Genomic DNA, 22934 nt, shown 5'->3' on the forward strand with positions numbered 1-22934 from the left:
GTAAGCACAACGTAGGTTCGAGCAGACCGGCAAACCTGTGACGTTGTGTGAGCAAGCAACAGCTGGTACCGAATCTGCAGCTTTGATAGGAATCACAGATGATGCTGTGGCAACCTAATAAATTGTAGATAATAGTAATAGAAATGCAAGTAAATACTAGCAGATTCCTGCTTAGAAAAGAGGCACTTGAGCCTATGGAAACTCTATTTCTATTAATTACGTTGCATCGAATGCTTTCTTTTATCGTAGGCAAACTCACCGCTGGTACCAGTATTTATCGCCTGTAAATTCCCGTCGTATAAATTTTTAAGTGAAGAATAGAAATTTACCAGCGTTCCTTCCACTGGGGAGCTGGAAAATAATTCTTTCAGGTCGTATGTCAACTGAATATTTTCAAAGTAAAATCCTAACCCCTAGATAAGTACTTTCTGTCAGATATATTTAGGACGTCTATTACGTACTTTATGCAAAATCAATTATATTCTTGTGATAGTTATATATCTAGCAGCAATTATATCAAATGAAACAGTTTCCAAATGAATGCTCGATTCCTAAACACAGCCTGAAGATGCATTTGGCTAATTAAGTCATCTGTCTATTGCAGCGTCCATCTAACTTAATCTTGTACACTTTTTGACGTCAACAAACTTAGTTTGATCTTTTTTTGGAGAGGGGTCCGCAACAATGTGCTTGGTCAACGCGCCAGCGCACTGTAAGCATCTGAAATAATGACGATCCTACGCCCGTTCCAAAGACATGCGTACATGCATATCGTCTAACGGTCACTACCGGCCTCGTGCCTACAATTATGACTGTATATAAAAAATATTGCTACGGCACAGTGGCCGCATGTAGCTACCAATGCCATGTCCTTTTTAACGACCTCGTTAACTTCCCTGTGTCGGTAATACGCTCATTGTTATCGAAACGATCGTTGTTCAAGCTCGCTAGCAAAGCCTCTGGCCTTGTGACTCACCCGAGAATTCCTCGACGTGTCGAATAGGCCCCATGTGTCAACAACTCTATACGTAAATGTACGTATTATCAACTATATGTTCTTCACAGCTCCAATTAGGCTTTATCGAGAAAACTACACGGGATTGTACTGCGGGTCAGAGTGTTTGCGGGGGCAAAGAGAGCTAGATGGGGCCTGAACGAACGAAGGGACCAAACAGGTAGGCGGTAGGTACCGGCACGGGTCTGGATGGACTCGAAAAGAACTTTGTTTATCTACGCTCTTCGTCATGAATCGTAAGATGTGGTATTCGTTCTATGTATCATATTAGCCCGAATACTATGATGGAATTGAATCACGACGCCTGGGTACCGGAAGTTACAGGCGATGTATTTCTGCACGCAGCAGACTGTCGCAAGCGCCTTCGAGTAAAAAGGGTAATTAGTTCGCAACACAAATAGAATAGATGAAGAGAACAGAACACTGGAAGAGATTGATATTGTCAACGTAGATGAAGCAGAACGTAAGTCAGTTCATTACGAACGATCTGCAGCTAACGATGAACCTTAAGCTATCGGTAAATTCGACAAATTCGACCGCTGCGTGACCCCTTCACATGCACGGCCTGTTTTTGCTGGCTTATTTACACAGCATTTATACGATTGCATAATTTTTTTCTGTGTGCTGGCTTCTTGCTTCAACGTACTCGGCCCTATTACATGCACACCTTGCTAGAGAGCTTAGATTTTACGCAGTGAGGGTTAGTATGTCCACACTCGTTATCCAAAACAAGTTAACTGTGTACACATATGTACGTCAGCCAGCTCAGACGATTTTTTCGATCATTTATGGGTAGGTCTAATTTGATGATCTGCCAGTTGCTGATAATCGAAACATCCATGAACGCAACCATCACTTAGCTTTAGTGTATTTCTATGGCCAGCTCAACGCAGCCGCAATCCGTAAGCCAAAGTACACAGAGCATGAGATGGGTGCCAGGAGCTGTTCGATCATTAAAAACTTTGCTAAATATAATTTCCATTGGACATAGCAAATGATAGAATTCTACCAGCTAAATAAGTGAGAAAGTAGAGATTCAACCGACAACAACTGTTCCTCGTAGTAATTGTAGAACAAGTGTGGAAAATTTCGATACAAATCTCAGTATGTACGATGTCTACTGGTAGATGTTAACGTAAATGTGACGTGATCTACACTTGTTCCTATTTGTATTTTAAACCATTTAGAGCGAAATGAATCTCATGCTGGATTTGAAATAATTCCTTCCCATACCGACTGGCCGCCGCGATTGCTCCGCTTATTTCGAATATGCCAACAAATAGTTATGAGCAATATCTATCTATCATGAAACTTTCCGTAAGATAGAACTTTATCCCAATACCGAATCGGTCCGAAGAGGGCTATATAATTACGTTACAGAATATAGTGCGTCAATATACCGCCAGGCGTGCCAGCATGATTTTGAAATATATGTAATTAATTGTAGCGTTGCCGAAGGTGATATCACGATGCCTGTTTTAAATAGCTAACCGTACATTTTAGCTAGAAGCGATAATAAATGATTTTCGTAAGTACCACGCGGGGCAGGCTCGCAGCAGATCTAACACTCAGATACAGACGTAGTCTTGACGATGGATAGAAAACTGCCGCAGGTAGCTTCGCGCACGTTTTTCGCGCCAATGTGAACAAGCCCATCAATTTCTCAGTCTTGTACAGACCCAGGTACTTGAACGGGTGCCATAGATGTGGATAACAACTAGCTTCCCTGTGCGCGGAAGTCATGCGTCGAAAAACAGACGTGAATGCAGCTTTCGATTGTGGTTATTGACCGCATCTTTTTGCTGCGAAATAGATAATATTTTTATAGATTGATGTCTGCGAAGACTTGATAAGGGATTGTTCGAGGTTTGTGTAAAAGAATCTTAGAGACATGTTGATGAAACTAGGACAAGTTTTCGGCTAGACTTACATATTAGTCTGGTAGATTTTGTCGGTTGATGGAGCCGAGCGCAGGGTAGAGTTTGAGAAGTTTGGCTATATGGCGTTCGATACCCTATTTTTCAAGAATACATCGCATGGTATCCTTGTCGGTAACGTGGCACTTAGCCTGTGTCATAATCGACCCTAGAAGCTGATATAAATACCTGTAGTAATGCAGTTTCGAGCGGCCTGCTACGCTGCGACACGTGACAACTAGAACCTGCTTGACAATTGAATAAGGTCCTTAGGTGGAAGCAGTTCAATGAGCTTGACGTTGTTATATTTAAGAGCAAGCTAAGCAATAGGAGCAACGTTTTGAGTATTTCTATTTCAACATTTCAATAAATTCAACATTAGGTTCCCCTGCCTATGGTTATCAATCATACAAATGAGCCCCGCTTGCCGTGTACGTTCCTCTCCGCCCAGGATTGAAAACGTCACCTTGCTGCCCTTTAAAGCTGTTTTACTTATTATCAATCAATATTTAGTAGCAAAAATGACGTTACAGTGTCATATTGGGCAGTGTAACTGTCCATGAAAGGCTATGGCATGACTGCGGTTGTCGTGCGTTGTAGATATATTGTATATAGATATTTTTTGCTTTTGCTATTTTCTATCAGCTTGGGAGCAATGCATTGCGTGAGCAGTAGCAGAACCTAGCAGGAACAACTATAGCACTAATCGAGAATCGCTGTTCGACCGCTGTCCTTAGTGTCTGTTAGTTGCGACTGTCAGAAACACCACAGCATCGCCTTCCCAGAGACTACTTGTATCTGCTTATATATATACATATGCCTCCAATGCCCATGGATGTGTACATATCATCCCACAAGGATCCGCTACTTCACTGAAGGCGGCGGCCTCGTGGCAGCAGGTGGCTATTGCCACCAGACGAAAGGGTGCGATAGAGGACCTTATTTCTGCGGCAAACTCTCTCGAAACAACGGCTCAGGAGCAAGTCCGAATATGCTGCTATCGCCCGGCTGTCTTCACCTCTTCCTCTTTAGCATTATGTAGATTCTTCTCGCATGCGTCCGTCTTCTCCCTGTAGCATTCTGTATGGCCTGCGGCGATTGTAGGCTGCTATCGATGGTTGTGAGCGTAAACAAGCCTTCGTGGCAGCTTCCACGGCGATGGTTCCGACTGCGGCGCAGCTGTGCCGGATTAAACTGGACCCGCATGGCGAAATCAAGCCTGCTAGCGCCAAAAGAACTAGACCGTGGAAAAAGCCATGCTGGCTCTGGTGAAACTTGCGCGTGAGCTGATTCGCGGCCGGTGGAACAGTAAGCCGTGAGACCACCGCTCCTAGCTCGGCCGAACCTATTATCCAAAATGCAGCCGGCAGCACGCTTCTCTGACGGTCGTCTTCGTGACCAGAGGTCACCAGCGTACAGGCAAAAACACCAGGAAAACCGTTCGGCGCGGTTACTAGAAGAAGTATGGACAAAGCAGTGTGTAGATTTTGTAATTTTGGGGTGAAGGTGGGGTAAAGCAAACTGGAACGGAGTTTTTGTCAACAAGTGTACAGCTTTGCTTTTCGCTGCCCTAACATTTCTCATACATAGATACCGCTCTATCCTGCAAAGCCCGCCTCCCGTCGCGTGCTTCCCTTGTTCAGACACTTGTAACCGGTCAGTGGCGGTTAAGCCTCTCCGCATATAGACACTTTTTGACAGGACTCTGACGGTCATTGCACTGTAGTAATGTTGATTGTGTTTTTCTTTGGCTGTCTTTCTCTTCAATATTTCAAAAATAAAAGCCTGTGTACGTGCATTTGTTACTATACCATCTAGTTCGTCTACTTACGATCAAGTATTCAGACGCTAACTTGCTAAAGGAGATATATCCCACTCGCAACAGCGGTTGATCGGGCTTGCGGCCCAGTTAGATGCGATATACTGGCGTATTGAAACACATACATACTTTGGCTACTGCTACGCAATGGCTCAAGGCAGTATACATACGGCAGATATGGCGTTTGCATATAGGCGTTTGTATGTATATAGGTTAACTGGCCACAGGCTAAAAGCTTTTGTTCTCTACTTCTTTTGAGCACCTTTTCCGAGACGTACCATTAACGAGCTGTTGCTGGCGCTTCGCTTAGTGTAATTATCTTTAATCTCAAACTTTTTTCTTCACGGAAACATGTACTGGACTTCCTCATAAAACCGAATAGTCCTTTCTTCGGTAGCAGTAGTCACAAGACCACTTTAAACGTCAAGGCAAAAACGCCCGCTACTACAGTATAGAAGAGAAAGCGAACCTGTGACTCAAATAAAGAAGTAAAAGGACGACAGAGTGTTATAAGGGATGCTGGTTCACACTGAGAGGCTCGGCGGGAGAGTCTTTATAGTTACGTACTCGCAACGTATGCAGCTGAATTGCAGTCAACTTCGCACTGCTTTCGTCATTACATATCGCTCATCACAACATTAAAATGGTAGACAGTGCTTTCAACAGCCTATCGGGTCCTTGCGAGCCAGCCAGCCATATATCAGGTTCATGGTCGTAGATGATGGAGAGCTACCATAACAGAAGTGATTAAAGATGAATCTTCAACCAAAGAATAGCCAATCTATAAAGTTTCATCGGATTTCAAATATTATTTTGCATCAGATATACACAAGTTCATGTATTGGGATAGCTTGAGAATAAACTATCGCCTAAGTTCTAAATGGCGCTGAAATCGAAAATAAAAATTGGACCTCAAGATTAAAGCGACTCAAAATAGTATTACGGCAGCATTACTTCAGTTAATAGTGCTATCTAATACGGAATTCGCGTTCACCAAAAGAACACATTTTGAGCGGCCCCAATGATAAGATCACTTTTTCCTACTAGAGTATAGTAAGTTCTAACGAGGTTGAATATTCTGTTTACTATGGTTGTTTGTCGACCACCACACATTACCACAGTCGACTAACTATTTCATCAATATAGTTTGTTCATCGGGCCAATTAATGCCAAGTCATTCTTTAATCAAGTTAATTAAACTTTTTCGGCCTCGAGAAGTCCCGGTCTAATGAGTCCTTTGATCCGGTGTTCTGCCGCAAAAACTGCCAAGCCTTCCCCCTTCTTGAAGTCCCACCTCGTGAAGCTATTACGTGTGGAAGGTTTATCATTTAACAGCCAGATGTACTCAACATACTGGGGCAGATTTGTCATACTAACAACTATGTCCTTAGTCGTAACCCATCGGTCTTGTTTTGCTCCTTCTATTGATTAGCTCAGATATAAAAATATGTGGATATCCACATCCGTTGAAGAATTCACATAGATAGACCTATTTTAAGGCTCATGCTAAAATTTAGATTGACATGGTATGTCGCTTATGTGAAGGTACGACGACGTTTGTTCCATGATTATCCTTTTTCTCTCATTCCCCGTCGCTGACATGGTGGTGTCCCGTGGAAAAGAAACCCGACCACGATACTTGCTTTTGGAACGCATAAAAACTTCATTTGTACAACTTATGTTTCTTTTACCATTAGAGAATTAGGATATTTATGATGATAGTATTGTGTTTTTGCTTTTGACTCTAAAATAATTGACTCCATGGGTCGAAAGATCGGAAAAAGTAGGCATAGTTTTTGTGATACTGGATTTATTGCCGCTCTATAGTTTCAACGACGGCAGTCTCAGTAATGACAGGCGCCAATGCTTGCCCGATCGTTAGAAGGCACAGTTAGAAAGGTTGCTTTAGCTTTGATTATTTCCTAAATTATATTTAAAGTAATATGACCATTATGTTCTATGCATATTGACGTATCATACATTTTCGTAACCGCTGTCTTCTTGTGTGTCCGTTTGATAATACAAATGCTTTTTTAGGCGAACGGAATCCAATATGGCGAAACCTTTCCCTAAAAGGAGGCAGCGTTTGTTTGCGTTTGTGTGCCCTTCTGCTAAATACTGGTGGTAAGTCGCGGATCAAATAGGAGCAAAAATCTCCTGAGAAACAAGAGGAGCTCACCCCTCTGTGAACGAGCCGGCTTTTCACTATCGAGAAGTAGCTACGACAAGCACAAGAACCTTTCAGGTCGAGTGTACCAGTTAGTTCCGTCAGCAGGTCTATATCAATGTAGTGCTGTGTTATTGAGGGAGCAGTTTAACGTAAACGTAAAATAAAGCCTCCGGCAGAAGTTATTAGTGTCGTTAATATATCGGGCAAGATGGACTTCGACGTAAATGGGAAATGAATATGGAGATTCCTTTAGTAGGCGAGATAGCTTTGCTTACACACCTGCGGATAAATAATGAGCCAGAGTAATTGGTTCCCCATTAAACGTCTTTGGGGCATTTACCCCGTGTCTCTGCGCCTTACCTCTTGGTGTCAACTAGGGCATAATGCATGTCTGCCTGTGTATAAATTTTTAGATTATGTTGAGAACCCATCTTAACCATTTGTTGACATCAAGTGCTAAATGTCTTGCAGTTTTTACGTCTACCTAGAAAGCTTATTGCCATATTGGCTAGTAAGTGTGAAAATAAGTAATAGTAGCTTTAGGTAAATATGTGTAGCATATAAAGATATTTTACAGTTTTATTCAGCTGTTACTGTTTTAGCCACTTCCTTACTATTCAATGTTAACCTCATAAAATAATCTGCTAAAACAACCAAGCAAATAGAATGACTAAATCATATAGATTGGGCCGAGCTGCAGATTAGACTCTGGTCATGAGACGACGAGGCTCTATTGACCAAAAAAGAACAAACATTTTAAGGACGCCTACAAACATTCGAACGGATAAAGAATTCTCGTTTGATGCCTAGATATTATCAAATTAAATACCTTACCTATAGGACTTAGTGTTAAGTTTATACGGATCGTTGATTTTATTACCTCTAATATATACCTAAATGTTTCTCTGATAAGAAGCTTCACGCTGAGGCTGAGGCCAGATGAGCGTAGAGTAAAAATCTAGAGTTAAATCACTTTGATCTGATAAGATGTGCCCCCCCCAGCTATTAAAGCTCAAACGTATTTTAGCGGATGTTTTGTTCATCTAGGTTTGACGAGACGTAATCATAGATTAGCTATATATAGAGTATAATATAATTCCGGAGAAACAGAGGGGCGATTTAAAAATGTTTTCAAGATTCCACGAGATTAACCGCACCGTCTAATTGTTGTGGTGTTAACCGAGATCCACAGAGGCGTTTTCCTTTAAATAACCACAGTGGAATAGACTTGACTGTTTCAAATAATTATGATGTACCCATATACGAACAAGAATATATTTGTTTACGTGCTTCGTAACCTTATTGATCCGAATGGAAAATGTTCAACTAACCTAGGCTAATTAGCACATCATAACAACACAAAAGAGGGCACATGATAAAAACAGAGTGCAGTTGCACACAGGCTAAATTTATTATCTTAATACATAATACTTACAGAATTGCGTACAATTAACAAAAAAAAATGTCCCTACTTCAATATACTATGCAAAGTCCTTGACAGTTTGGCTTCGCTGACTCTTCAGAGCATCTAAAAGTAACTAGTAGTAAGCGTGTAATAGAAGCAACAGTGAATCGCGTGCTCCTACGCCTCTTACGTAGACACCTTTTTGTTCGGCCCATGCAGGCACCCGCGAGGTCATCTAAACGCTTGGCACTATGCAAACTAAGAACAGCCAGAAGTTGTTTGCCTATCTGTTTAGCGTACGTGCACTGGTTGCGTCGTCTCTACGTCTTCGACTCAGCCTCCGACTTGCCCATAGAGTAGGTAGAGCAGGTGCGGGGGTAGCTACGTGATTACTCAATGCCTTAGGTTAGGGCAATCCACCCTGTCCCAATCAAGAGGCACAGTTCACAGACCTTTTAATCGTAGCGCAGCAAGTTTTTGCTCCAGCTGTTTCTTCCTGTTTGCCTTGGCTGAACCTTACGGCTTGTACCTGCTGCTCCCTTTCAGCGGTTCGTACCAGTTACGTCTTGGGACATGAAAAGTTTCTGGGACCCGAGAAGCTCAACCAATCAGTTATCATAGCTCCGAACCGATGGTCTAAGCAAAAGTAAACCATGGGTTTTTACCTTTGCCAAGTAGGGAGACATTTCACTCGCTGGAGCACCTTGAGATTTTAAAATTTACTTGTTCCTTTTGAGCAACCCTGCTGTATGTGTGGGAATTAACATATATGTCTATATGTACACCACACACACATATTGGTTGAAAATCGTTCAAAAGTACTTGAGGTACTTGTTTGTTTCCTAAAAATCTTCAAATGGCCGCAACGTATTTTAGCCCAGGATTTTGTCGTACACGGCAATAGCTTCATGCAGCAACTAACTAGTAAACTTTGATGCAGAAGCCGTATAAGTTGTCTTGTTAATCTCTGAATAAGGAGGACAAAAGAATTACAAGTTGTCTGAAGCCACAGAGACTACAAACCGTGGCCACAACCATGCTAAAGCAGCTTGCATAGAACAACTACAACGAAGAACGTCCCCACCTTCGCTCTGTTCCTTCTTCATCGCCTCGTTTTTTGCCGAAGCATACTCCAAATCAACCCATGTTTCTTAGCAGATCCAACTTCCTGCTGCCGCACTTCTGTTCATTGGCCACGGGGGGTGCTAAGCCAAGACGAGACGGGCAATGTCATTTCATGATTTCGGTCAGCGGAACGGAAGCAAACTCATGCATGAGCGGATGAAGTAAGTTCGGCTCCTTTGTATGAAGGGTTTCTATCTCTTACTCTTGTTACGCGAAATGACGGCGTCAGCACCGCTACCTTCTAGTAAAATATGGCGGCCTTATAAAAGCTAGAGTGCTCCACATGAGCAACAAAGTGCACGCATGTGCTTGTACTTGTATGAGCCCTGCACAGTGTCCCCTTCATGGCCATTCGTGCGGGCGGTAAAATTTCTAGTTTAAGTTGCGCAAGGTCGTACCGGTAACTTTGTGCGTTGTGGCCAGCACTTGCACCCCAGCCGGTGTACAGGTTAATGCTGTCGATCACATACGAAACACACAGATACACGAAACGCACAGATGCGAAGGGACACGATGCGTCATGATCATGTACTAACTGAACAGTCGTATTACATAGAAATAGAGTTGCTCCCGCCAGCATGCAAAAATGAATAGATAAACACAAAGCACCACTTGCATTTCTACATGATACATGGTCAAGGGATCTCTCTACTACCTCGTAGTCTTTTGTAGATGCGTACTACTATAACAATGACGCCGCGTAGACACATCGTGCGCTAGAATAACCTGAATAAGGATGTTTGAGGTCGAAGGCGTTTGATATTAGCGGTAACATTGTAGAACTGTTGGTTGTCAAAAAGGTCCCGTATCTGAATCATACAGGGCCCGAAGAGATAAGTCAAGTGAAAACTGTTGCCATATAATAACAATCGGCTTAAGGTTGCTTCTAGTGCTAAACGCTGACTGAGGCTTGCCCGTAAATCATTCAGTGGTCCCTTTAACAAAATGCAGTGTTCGTTCCACATAGAATATAAAATTTTTGTGCAGGTTTGGGATCTTATTGAAACAACCGGCTATCATTTCGGCAGAGTAACGATATCTAAATATTTGTGTAAAATGTCGTATATATTTAAATTTTAAGGTTAAATGTGTTGCACCTGTTTAATACTTTAAATCACCATTTAAAAGGTCACGGTATGAGTATATAAATGAACAAATGTACAAATGCTAAAAAATATTCTGAGCGTTCAACGGGGCTCTCCTCTCCACGACTTCAAGAGAATACAGGCGTCGAACATGTCTTGCATTAGAAATTGTCTGGTAGCTAATAATGTCGTTGGCGGTTTTACCGCGCCCCTTGTGATGGGGCAAAGGTGGCTTGTTTGCCTAGTAAACTTGTTGTTTGCCTCAAAACACTCGAGCTGGTCGGGGTTCGAGACTGGACGCACAAATACTCCATTCTACCGGTCGTCTAAACCAATGCTTAAAGGGAGCAAAACCTGACTTAAAAGCAAAAACATTTATGTATCAGCACCATTTAATTTGAAAGCCCATCAGACCCTGAGTATTGCTGTTCCACAAGTAAGAGAAACGTACACGCTATGATTTAAGAATGCTAGGAGAACCAACCCTTACAGTCTTACATTGTTGCATAGGTACCGATTGTTTTCTGACACTCATGTTTCTGTTTATGCTGGGACCATGTTACGCATGCGTTTCTGAGAACGAATGGAACATAGTCCCAGTTCCTTGAATCAACATGCCGAATAGCATCTCTGGCTTCGACGCTGCTAAACCCCAGGTCTCTTCACTGGAATCCCTCCCAGTTGGTGTCGGCAATCCCACTGGTATGCTGACATCACCTCTAATAGTTCCCAAATATATAGAGCTTTTGTCCCGTCGTGCTCTTTCGGCTATTACTGTTGTTAATGAACGAATGAATGAAATGGGATAGATAAACGGTAAACCTGGTGAAAGTAGCCGTTTGTTATTTGTAACTCATGCAGCAAAGCTTCCTTAGTTGGAGCGTAGTAAAACTCGGAATGAAGCTTTTGAACAAAGGGGGTGTGAGTGAGCTGTAAACCGGTAGGGAAGGTAGCACTAATGCAAAAGATTTGGACACGTGCTGAAGCGTTCGGTGGGATGTCAACGTGAATTCGAGGCGGTCGTCGGGTTCAGACTCATGTACTATAGGATAAGTCGAGAATGAACCGCACGGGAAGTGTCCCGGAGGAATGCAGTGTCATCTCCTTTCGCGGATACATAGGGGCGTCGTTCATAGAAAGCGGTAGAGCAAGTGAGCTTCGTGTAAAGAGTGTAGGTATGGTCGCGGATGCTTATCGTTGTCAATACCCATAGGAGGAAAATGAATGAAGGGGAAATATGTTGTTAAGCTTCAAGCGAACGACGTTTGTTAGGAAGACTGGTTGGGCGTTTAGGTTGAGTGGTGAATAAGATAGATGAGGATTAAATATTCCCAATGACAGGAGACTGACGACAACGACGAGTGTCCGATTTACGCTGTTCCATTCTGTTTCTTGCAATGTGTCGAACAAAGAGATATGCAAGGGTACCTTATCTTTACGTAAATTTGACAACGCATGAAAAATCATAGGAGAGAAAGAAAGCGTCAGTCAGGGATCTCTAGCCGCACCTGTCGATTATGACGGGCATATTGCGAAAGAACATCTATTTCCAACCATACTATTCTAGTAAATAGATTCAAATGATATATATATATGTTTTTTGGTATTTATTTACCGTGAATAATAGACATGAATCATATGTCATAGAGATAAAATCAAGTTGTCAGTGGGCAAATATTTGCAGGGTCTGTATTAAACCTGTAATATATAATATCATGATTCAAGATCTACGACAAAAATCCACGCTCTGCGTAAAATTGTTATCTTATCCATTAACTTGACCTTCGTTGAAGATTGATTCTAGAGTTTTGTAAATTATAGAAGCAACAACTTGCGCTATACATGTATATATATAAATAAAATTTTATTTTAAAAAATAGTAATCATAGCCCGTTAAAAAATTCGAGTTTTAACATGCTCGTCATTTGTCTCTTGTGAGCATTTGTTCTTTTATATAGAAGTAATAAGAACTTTGATGCTATACACGAAGCAGGCTTGTTTTCGTCAACTAAGAAAGATAATATGTGGCTACCACAGGAGACGCATGTCATTTTGCGACTTCAACTGGAAAGGTTTTTGTGCCGCCTAGAAGAAAAGGACGTCAATTGCCTGGCAGAAAACTGTTGTCGTCATCGCCAAGCCCTGAATGCTTCAGTACATTGAAGCGTGAAGACTCTCTTCCGCCATTCTAGTTACTAATAGACTTCTATGAGAAGACGTAAAATCACCCCTCCATCAGTTCCCATTTTTCTGCCACAATTTCGTATTTAAGATATCGAGTTGATGGGCGGCGGCAGGTCTAAGTCACGGCAAAGTGACTCGTTTCAGCCTGCTGCCTCTGGTCCCGACGATAAAAAGCTCTCGTGGAAAACGATAGCGGCCCTGACTGCTGTCATTTAATGCGTTTTAGACGGCGCAGGATCCCTTGTGTAACATGAATGACTGAACGAGCAAGCAGGTAGCAGGTGGGGACTAGACGCAACGTTCTGAAAGCTAACTGCAGATCATCTGCAGATCGTTATAGCAGAAAGAGAGGAAGAACTATAGCTGGCCTTAACAACTAAAAAAGAGAGAGAAGTCGTAGAGCACCTGTGCTCAGCAGGGGGTCACTATAAGACTACGTGGCCTGGATGGTGCCCGCGAAGGGCAACACTTAACGCTGGTGCAGATCACTGGACAACACGAGTAGCAAGTAATAGTAGTAGTAGCCGTAATAACAGAAGATAAGGCGGTCTATTAGCCCCAGACTCACTGTAGTGTTTGAGTCGCGTGCGCCGGTGTTTTCAATTAGCCCTAAAAGCTTACACGCTGGCTTTGATCCGGAATCAATGACGACCAACACGCCTGCCATCGCCTCTGGAGCTGCCGCCCATGCGGCTACCGTCGTCAAGCAGAGCTAGGTGAAAGCAGAAAAGATATCTGCACATGCACGGAAACTGATACGATAGCCAGCACGTGGCTGTCCCACCTTGTTCCCGCGTGCTGTTTTCCTGCCTTGCTTCTGCAGGTGGATTTCGCAAGAGATGGAAGGTTCGAAAAAATATAGAAAACCTTGTGAGACATCCAGCTATGTATGAGGAGGCGTAAATGCTCATATGCTGATATTATGGCTTGGCCAAATTGGGAAAAATTGTCTGCGTGTTAGGGCGATGTGTTCTACGGAGTCGAGATTTTTCCACCAGCGATCGGGCCACAGAATGCCTGAAAGAAAAAGGAACAAGGTGCGCCCAAGCGGAACGAATTGTTCGACCCACTAGTTCTCTTGCTAGTACCCCACGGTGAAGCTTGAGAAGCTCCAACCACAGATCAAGAATCATAGAGAAGTAGGCGCTGACAACAAGAGAGAATATTGTGACAGGAAATTCTTGAACATGTAGTTTTGTGCTGGTGAAGCCGTGGCCATAGCTGGATCGACTATCTACGCGCTGTCTGCTCGTAGTGAACACCCGCGGGTTACGCAGTCAACGACCTTGCGCCAGGAGGAATGGGGTGCCTGTACGTGGTTATCTGTAGACCAAAGTGCAGTAGCAGAAAGGCAAAGAGAAATCGAGAGATGTACGCGTAAAGCTACATGCCAAAATACTTGGAGCGACAGTTATGATACCGTCTGAAGATTCGAGGGTACCACAATGCTGGGCTCTCTAGAGTATACACTTATAGCACAGCCTTTTCTTCTACCGGGTCTGGATAGCGTAGTTATGTAGTGACGGGACAGAATCTCAAACGGACATATGGACGACACTTTAAACGTGGCAATCTAACAATGTGTAACAACACACACATGCGCACCTAATGCACTCGCTTGATGGCATCCACAACGCGCTGGACAACGGAGCATGCAGTAGTACGCGGAGGGTTATGACTAATTAAATTTTCATGTATAAACATTTATGTACGTCCCTATGTGAACGTATTTAGCAATACAGTCACGTTTAGTCACCCTGCCCTGCTACTGTCCTATGCTGCTATTTTTCCAGACTCTCAAAAGAATGACCCTTCCACCTTGCCGTCTTATACTTCTTTCCAGGTTTGCCAGGAATGTGGCCAGCAAAGTCTGCACAACAACCTGGAACACGACTTTTCTATAGCCACCTTTAAACAACGAGTGTTTACATCAGGTGTCAAGAGGCTAGACCCTGCACTATCGAACAAGTGGCTGATTCAAACGTCCGATTGTCGCAGCGATAAACCTTCCAAAATACTGGTCAGTATGTCGTGTAGAATCGAACTGGTCCGTAGAGGGGCCTAGACAGGACAGTGCTCGGAATAATTAAAGCGAAGATTCCGGAGTCCGGTTCGTTTAAAAAAAAAGCATTTAAACGATTTTTTTCTGTGGTGGACATGTTTGCACAATGTTACTGGTATTCATTTACAAGTCAGATTGTTTATAATTCGTAGATCACTTTTGAATACGAACTATGTTGCCTTTAGAAGAGGGATGACCTCACCTTCAATGTTTTTTTCCGAATATAATCGCAATTAATAAATTCAGTTCCAGCCTAGATGAGAACATCCTTGGTGCTATGGACAAACCAGCGCTCCTTTTTCTGACTAACGCTTGTTCGGGTAGTAAAGATTCTCTCATTGGTCAAGGATTGAAGATAACTGAGTTGTTTTTACCTAAAATTGTTTGAGAGAGTAAAGCAGTAAGACAATCTCTTGATCTTTTTATCTTCAGAGGATATTTGTCTGGCTTCCATAACATGCGAAATGAACTTAAAATATTTACGAACTATGCGGCATGAATGTCTCCAAAGGATAGTCTTTAAATTTTGAATCGGGGTGCCAGTACTACTAGATACGTACCTTTGAGCTTTTTTAATAGGTCGTTGGCTCGTTGGTCATCTTATGCTGTTTTCGATTTTCCTCCCGAGAATTTTCCTCCACTTTTTTTCAAGCCGCATGTACGATGGCAACATTGTAAGCCGTTGACTTTAAGTAGCCAAAGAGGCTTTAAGTTATACGTACGGTGTTTTAGGCGTAAAGGCATTAGACAATGTTCCGAAAATGAGCAAAAAATGTCAGCCTCTGCCATGATAATGAGTTTTTCTTTTTTCTAAAAAAAAAAAAAACTGGCTTTCTTCGAACACAAAAAAAAAAAATTACCGCGCAACCGGCGTGGGATCCCACTCAAATGAAGCCTGCAATTTCCCGCTGATTTCCGCTTTAAAAGCAGAGAACGTGAACTGCCAACATGGTGAGTATACGATCGTGCCGCTCTCTCTGTGCCTGACTCCCGTACTGTTGGGTATAGTGCAACAGCTATAGGACACGCGCATGTGATGTCAATGATGTGGCGCATACAGTAGGAACAAAAGCGGCCACCGAGGAATTTGCTCCGCTCAGAGCTTTTCAGACTTAGGTTCTACTTTAGGCTTGCTTGGCCAGAGCCATTTACGAGAAGGGCTAGCGCTGCCATCAAGCAACATGTCGCTAGAAACCACGCTAAGGCCAGCTCTTGTTATTATGCTTATTGGTTACATACTAGATAGCATGACGGTGCACGAAGGCACTTAACATTTGTAGCGGCTTGTGACGACGGAGTCTACTGTACGATTACAGACAGATTGAATTATTTGATTTTTTTAGCCATAATTGAATATGGTAAAGTCTGAGTAGCCTGGGAAAGCCAGACATGCGACCTGATAATTGACCTTGCAACGAATTGTGGGAATCGACATCAATAGAAAATAAACTGAACAAAAGAAATTTCATTTTCACCTTCATGACTAAATCATCACAAGATATCTATGTTCGAAAGAAGTTATCTCGAACGTATGTACGGTTTCCGCGATAACAGTGGGTAACGTATTTGCTTGCTAAGCAAAGCTTAGAGAGAGGTAAGGTGGTCCAAGTTTGAATCCGAGCCTAAACACGCTTCATTTTGTGCTAGCAGGGACTCAGCGTCCAAAACACCTCACAGCTTAAGTACCGGGCGTAGATAAGAAAATTGCTATTTTCTATATAAACTTTAATAATGTTTTTACAATCTCTTCAGTTTCAGATACCTCGAGGATCCGGAAAAATATGGCCCTTTTTCGACTGTTTCTCGCTTTTAGTGTTATCTCTAGGCCTAAGTTTTTCTATACTTCTCTAAATCTTGCGCTGTTAAGATAATATCAAAAATTAATCTTTCTTGTTCGACCATTCAAGAAAGCCGGCCTCAGATAATCACCATACGCATTTACAACGTTTAGAGTAAAACAGGTACGAAAGCCAAAAGGAGGGAAGAGGGAAACGAGTACCCTTTAGTATACAAAGTCTTTCACAATTTTAAATCATTCCTGCAAGAAACATACCATGATATAAAGCCCTTATATATGTAAAACGAGCATCTACAAGAAGCCCTCTGTGGTTGTGGCGCTCCTGAAGAGATCTCGATCTGCAGCAGATTCTGTGGCAAATGTCGGTGCGCGCGCCGGGTACAATTTTCTCACATATCTGCTTATCTCCAGCTAAGATGAGAACGATCGACTTGCCGCGATCGAAAACTGCTTACTATCCCTTGACTCGGCGAAGATTCAGTTGAGACATTTTATCTGGTTTGAGGACTTGAGGGCGCGCGACTCACAAGTACAGGCTGACCAGCCAAAGAAGCTGCCAACATCACGAAGAAAAACCCCAGGAAAGGAAGCGCGTATGGTTCTAGAACAAGCGGGGCTCTGTCTTATGTCTCCCCAAAGGAACTTGCTTGCGTTCTTTCAAGGAGCAGGTATCTCTTTCGACTCATCCGAGATATGCCTCCCCAACTGCGACCACCCACACACGATTCACTTGTCCCCCCCCCCCCCCCAGCGACTCTTAAGGAGGCAGGATTTCGCCAGCGCGGCTTATCCAAGCTACTCTTCTTATTTTCATTTTTTTTACATAGCAAGATACCCTTATATATGTGTCCGACATGACATATTGTTTGTGCTTTAGCGTGATTCCAAAATGAACAGTAGCACAAGGGGGTTATTGTCTTTGGTAAATAGTAGCATATTTTCTAAGCCGAAATGTTTCGCTTTTAACAGTATCAACGTGTCATGCTATATGTATCTATTTTTAGCATATATTCACTCAAAATATAAGGTGAAAATGCATTGTGTAGAGCTTTTCGCTTAGATGGACAATAAGCTGGTTCTTGAAATCAAAGCTCTGCTTCTCATTTACTGGGACTTTTAAGAATCCTCTACTATTAGAAAAACTCATTTAAGTGCTATGATCGATCCCTTTGATACTGAAATATATTCAAAAGTGAATCTTACCTATCCAGATGGTTGTACTTCGTCTCTGAGGTAGGCCCAGATCAGAAGCGCACTTCACCTTCTTACCAAATTGCGCTACTAAGTAATATATTAGGTTCCTCTAGATTTAACTGATTTCAAATAATCACTCTAAATAACATTGTTTGGGTGATGCTTCGCAACACGAGGCAGGCTCTGTAATACTTGTCTTTTCAATTAATTCTCCGATACCTCTATGCGTTTGAGTACTGAAAAAGTAGCCCGTACCTTTGAAGATGATAGCGCATTAATGAGTGAATGGTGATTTTTAAGCTAACGAAAGGAATCACCAGAAAGGAGTTTAGCTATGACTGAATTGTTTGCCGTGGTCGCGGACCTTCACACATCAGCGCCGGCACCTATTCCGTTACGCGATTGAGCTTGACTAGCGTTGACATTTACCTCAGGCTTCCATTTAGCTTCTTAAGCACAAAACAGAGATGCTGTTGTGCTCCCAAGCTACTGTGCATTGTTTTGATTCATAGAGTATAAAAACATAATTTAAGTGTTCATAATAGAAATAATAACAACAACAATAATTGAATTGAGCATATATTTCGTTAACATATTAATGCACAGTTAAATCAGTGACTGAAACAAATTGATCCATATCTCAAAACAGAAACATTTAAGATTTGAGTGTCGGAGTCAACATGAACACCGGGTTTCGCGAACGTGAATAGTTTAGTAGAAAATCAATATACCGCCGCTCATTTCATTGATTTACAGAATAGTAACTTCAGAGTTCTAGCACGATACAGCATGGAACCATGTCGGGTTTGAAGATAGACGTCAACCTTCGGTAAAAGATTAAATCGACAAGTAAGTATCTACAACGATTTGTGACCTTAGGCCATCGTATTGATATATACGATAGACCTCTTATTCTTATCAAGTTTCAATCAGCGCGAAAGCAATCAAATAAACATATGTAGGGCCTTGAAAAAACGTTGGCCATACATATCTAAATGTGTTCGAGTGCATCTCGTATATTCTGGCAAGAACTTCTCTGTATGTGTGCCGTTTTTTGTCGTATAGCTATTCAGTACAAGCGCTTGCTTAATTTCCTGAACAATCTTTACGTGTATAACAGAGACTAAACGAACCCACTTAGTACTAGTAGATAACTAATTCGTATGACTTACGCAATGTTTGAGCTTTGTTTAAACTGCTATGGCCCTATTAAGGTTCTGGAGAGGAATGAACGATCGCCAAGTTTTTGAAACTGCTCGAAGCCTTCAGGAGTAACTTAGTTTAAATAACATAATACAGGACAAGAGCATGTCCTTGATTAAATAAGCTTTAATAAGCGTTCAATATCCATCATATGACGACCATGAATGTTGCGTGTCACAGAACAGACGAACGCTTCAGTAATCTTTGGGAATAATCGGATATTTACTGTTCGTCCAATGAACGCATTCTACTAGAGATCGTCAAACATCCGCGCCCTAGTTACTTGAATTTCTTCGAATGAGTCTACGACCGTACTGAATTAAGCTTTCAATCACCATTTCAGTTACACCAGTATCGACCATGTACGGCTTACCTGTTAACCGGGTTACATGTTAGGTCTTACATGTACAGCTCGGCGTTTTTTCTAACGTTACGACCGTCTAGCTTGACTGAACAGTGAAACGTATGGTTGATGCTATTCGACGCTTTCTTATCAAGTGTCCCCGCTCGGAAACCCGTTAACCCAACACTAAACACATACACAGTAACCGTCTTAGTTTGTTCGAAGGTAAACCAGCCCACGCTTTTAACTTTTTGATTCTAAGAATCTCCACGTTACGATCTACCATTGAAAGTGTGCCTCTGCTGGTAAGTAAATATGGCCGCCAATTCGACTCCATTAGTCATGCGTTTTAGTTCAGTAACTTAGCATTAGTTCAATAACTACAAAACGCAAGGTCTGACGCAGTGGATGCAAACCATACAGGAACAAACATGATATAGTAGTTTTACACGCATTAAAACTAGAGCTGAACGCAAATATAGCCTCCACAATAAGGTAGCAGAGCCAAGTTGGCCTGCGGACCCTCAGAGCGCCATTACGGGCTGTATCAGAAGCCCTGTGTGGTATAGGGTAATTCATTGTTGGTATCATTATTATTTGCTATTATTATAATTGGGAGCATCATTATCGTTCGACTATAAATTAGATATGAATACATCCAATGAAGAAGTGTTTTTGGGCCTGGATTTTAGCGGCCCTATGGGTTTATTGTTAATACTTGGCACACGTTTAATTTTTTACACTCACTTGAAACCTCTCTATCGTCATCTTTGTGCAAGCACAGTTGGGCTGTCGCGAGTAGAACTATTTTAAGTAAGCCGACCTGGAATTGGGCATAACTTCCTACGTCTATGAACTTCTCCTAGAGAACATCAAACTGATGATTACTTCCGCCTGTGTCGTTCGCTAGTATACTTTCACATATTTAACCGCCTCACGGCTCGACATTTCTTGTGAATGTTTTCTAACTTTTAATGAGTCTTCCAATTTTGTCTCTATGATAGTACAGTGGTAACAAATTTACCGACTAAAGTTAGGCACACGTACCTATGTCTAGATTGAAAGCGGAGCGTAGAACAACAAGCAACGGTCTGACTCAGCTTTTAAATACAGTACCGGACGTAAAAGTTACACTATTTATTTTAAACCAACTCATTTATTACATATATATTACATATATTTTTATTGTTGTCTACTATATGCATATCTAGTTGCGAGAATATGAACACATACGATCCATCCATATATGTCCGGCTTGTGACAGCTGTATCATAAAATCTGTGCATAACCATAAATTGTATTGTAAACGCATCCGTATTACGGTGCATTGGCCGTACGTATTCTACCACCACAGAATATTTCAAAAAATTTTACAAGAAATAAGTGACCTCTTCGAGCTTTTGTGGCCAAACTGTATTTGGGTAGACTGGTTTATACGTCTATGCTTCCGTCACGTGTTATAGTGTCGTCTACATAAAAGCTCATAGAAGTTACCATATTTGGATCTATCGTTCTCGCTTAACTTCCGGAGACTTCTTCAGTAGTATTCCGCTATAAAATATCAGAGTACACTTGGCATTTACTAACTCGGTTAGCAGCGGTACTCGTCTTTATCTGTCAGGGAAGCTTCGTAATCTGCAGCGACATCTGTTGCCAACGGCATCGAATTCGATCGTTTGTCCTGTAGCTGGAGTTATTCATAATAAATAATCTTATTTACTATTGTCAAGTGTTTGCTTTCTAGATAAATGATATTCAGTTTTTGTCTGTTACCGCCCTTATTTTATTATTTATTGGCTCATCATCAGATGCCATAAAATGTGGGAACGCTTTGTTTTCCATCACCTGTTTACATGCATCAGGTCGTCCTGCCCTGAACTGGAACAGCAAACATCATATTGGGTAAAAATAAGTAAGCATTTTGTCGATGTCAGAAACTTCCGGTAGCAACTTATCATGTTTATAGTACGATATCAACAGTTAAAGTCTCTCTATTTATCCAACAATTATTTTTCTTTGAAAATATTTTACGATGATACCTGTCGGACTTGGAACTTGAGTAGAGTTCGTTCTTAAGTTTAAAATTGCATATTTTCATTTAGCTAGCGGCCTTTGAGTGGTGCTCTCCGTTATAGGACTCCCGTTGAAAGATTCGCATTAGTCCTGTCTTAGTGCGACAACTTTCACCGATCTGCTAAAAACGATTTAGACTTATTAGGAACGTTACAAGAACACATTCTGCCTTCAAACATACCTATTTATGGGGTCGAAAATATCCTGCGCGAACAGAACAACCGCGGCGGTACAGCCGAACCTTATAAAGTGGGAAAAAAAACTTTCTAGCGGGGCAAAATACTAGCCAAAGTAAAAAGGGAAGCGATCATCAGTAATTTAGCAGCTTATATAAACAGTAAGCCTAGTTTATTTCAAATGTAGGCGCCGTCCCGCCAGATGGGAGCACTGTTCCGTCGACAATTACCACGTTTATATCGAGGAGTTGCCAGGTAGCACCAGCCTAGAATATATTCATTCAAGTCGTATATATGTATATTTTTTTAACGTCTGGTGAGAGCGCGCGTGGAGAGAGCAATTGATGCCGCGCACTACCTGAGTACAACGGAGACGCTTATCGTCGCGCCTAAATACACCAGTGATATCGGCTAGTAGAAACAATATAGCGACTATCTTGGTTGGATACGGAAGAAAGCGGATCAGAAAATGTTAACAACACTCATAGCTATTGCAGATCGGATATAGCAAGTCTCTAATTAAACGAAAACATAACTCTGTCGTCGAGCATGGAAACCTTGTGTATATTAAGTATATATTAATCAGAACGTGTTTGATGTATTCTACAAGTGACATATGGTTTTCGACAAGCGATCGGTTCCTAACCTGCGGTACTGTTGCCAAGGGAGTTCTGCCAAGTCATAGTACTACCTTCAACTTTTATATTAATAATGTAATGCTTTTTACACATGATTTATGCTAAACATAGGAGATTAGTGGACCTGTTTGGCATTACACTCTGTTTAGAGACATTTTGACTGGGCTTTAACCGAGAGTTGCTTAAGAAATTCGACATAAGATTTCATATCGTACTTTGTATTCCGTGTTGGCCTAAGCCGATTTTCTGCTGCATTCATCAAAAAATATAGCCCGACCAAAAGATGCGTTATAATGGTATTATATTTGCTTGGCACAACAAATAAGGGCAGACATTTTTTGGGAAGGACCCAGATGCCAAAACGTTTACAGCTACGTCAAACTAGTACAGACATTTTTATTTTTATAAAACTGTACTCAAAATGGATCTAGCACGCCGCACTGCGCTTTTCCAAATCAAATTTCAAAAAACCTTTCAGGTCGTTGTTATATTATATCTAAGGAATGTAACGCAAGAGGCACCTTATGATCATATAGAGGAACAGGTATCTTCATTTGATTTACGTTTGGTCCAATAATAATAGGTAAAGGTAATAAAGAAACTCTAACGGCACTCAGTGTATGAGGCGAAGAAAGCCATGAAGACCAACTTATGAAGGTATTATATTGACGTTGTTTCTCAAAGAAGCCAATTAAGAGGACAAACAAGGAAATGTTCAGCCGTGAGTA

General features: G+C 41.8%; 2 long non-coding RNA genes across 4 annotated transcripts in view; one reads left to right on the forward strand and one right to left on the reverse strand.

Moving 5' to 3' along the window:
* LOC111265804 (uncharacterized) overlaps positions 1-22934 on the forward strand; it is a 50098-nt gene that overhangs the window by 22693 nt on the left and 4471 nt on the right. The window contains exons 3-5 of one of the 2 annotated variants that reach the window (XR_015313180.1): positions 6788-6874; positions 14563-14739; positions 16534-17241. This is a non-coding gene — a long non-coding RNA (uncharacterized LOC111265804). Of the gene's footprint in view, positions 1-6787; positions 6875-14562; positions 14740-16533; positions 17242-22934 lie in introns of those variants that run through there. The other variant, XR_015313179.1, reaches the window with a different exon arrangement.
* Positions 1-22934, reverse strand: part of LOC111265803 (uncharacterized) — a 37586-nt gene that overhangs the window by 7310 nt on the left and 7342 nt on the right. The gene's annotated exons all lie outside the window — the stretch shown is intronic.

Source organism: Varroa jacobsoni, unplaced genomic scaffold, assembly GCF_002532875.2.
Source record: "Varroa jacobsoni isolate VJ856 unplaced genomic scaffold, vjacob_1.0 scaffold_1013, whole genome shotgun sequence".
NCBI classification, from domain to species: domain Eukaryota; kingdom Metazoa; phylum Arthropoda; class Arachnida; order Mesostigmata; family Varroidae; genus Varroa; species Varroa jacobsoni.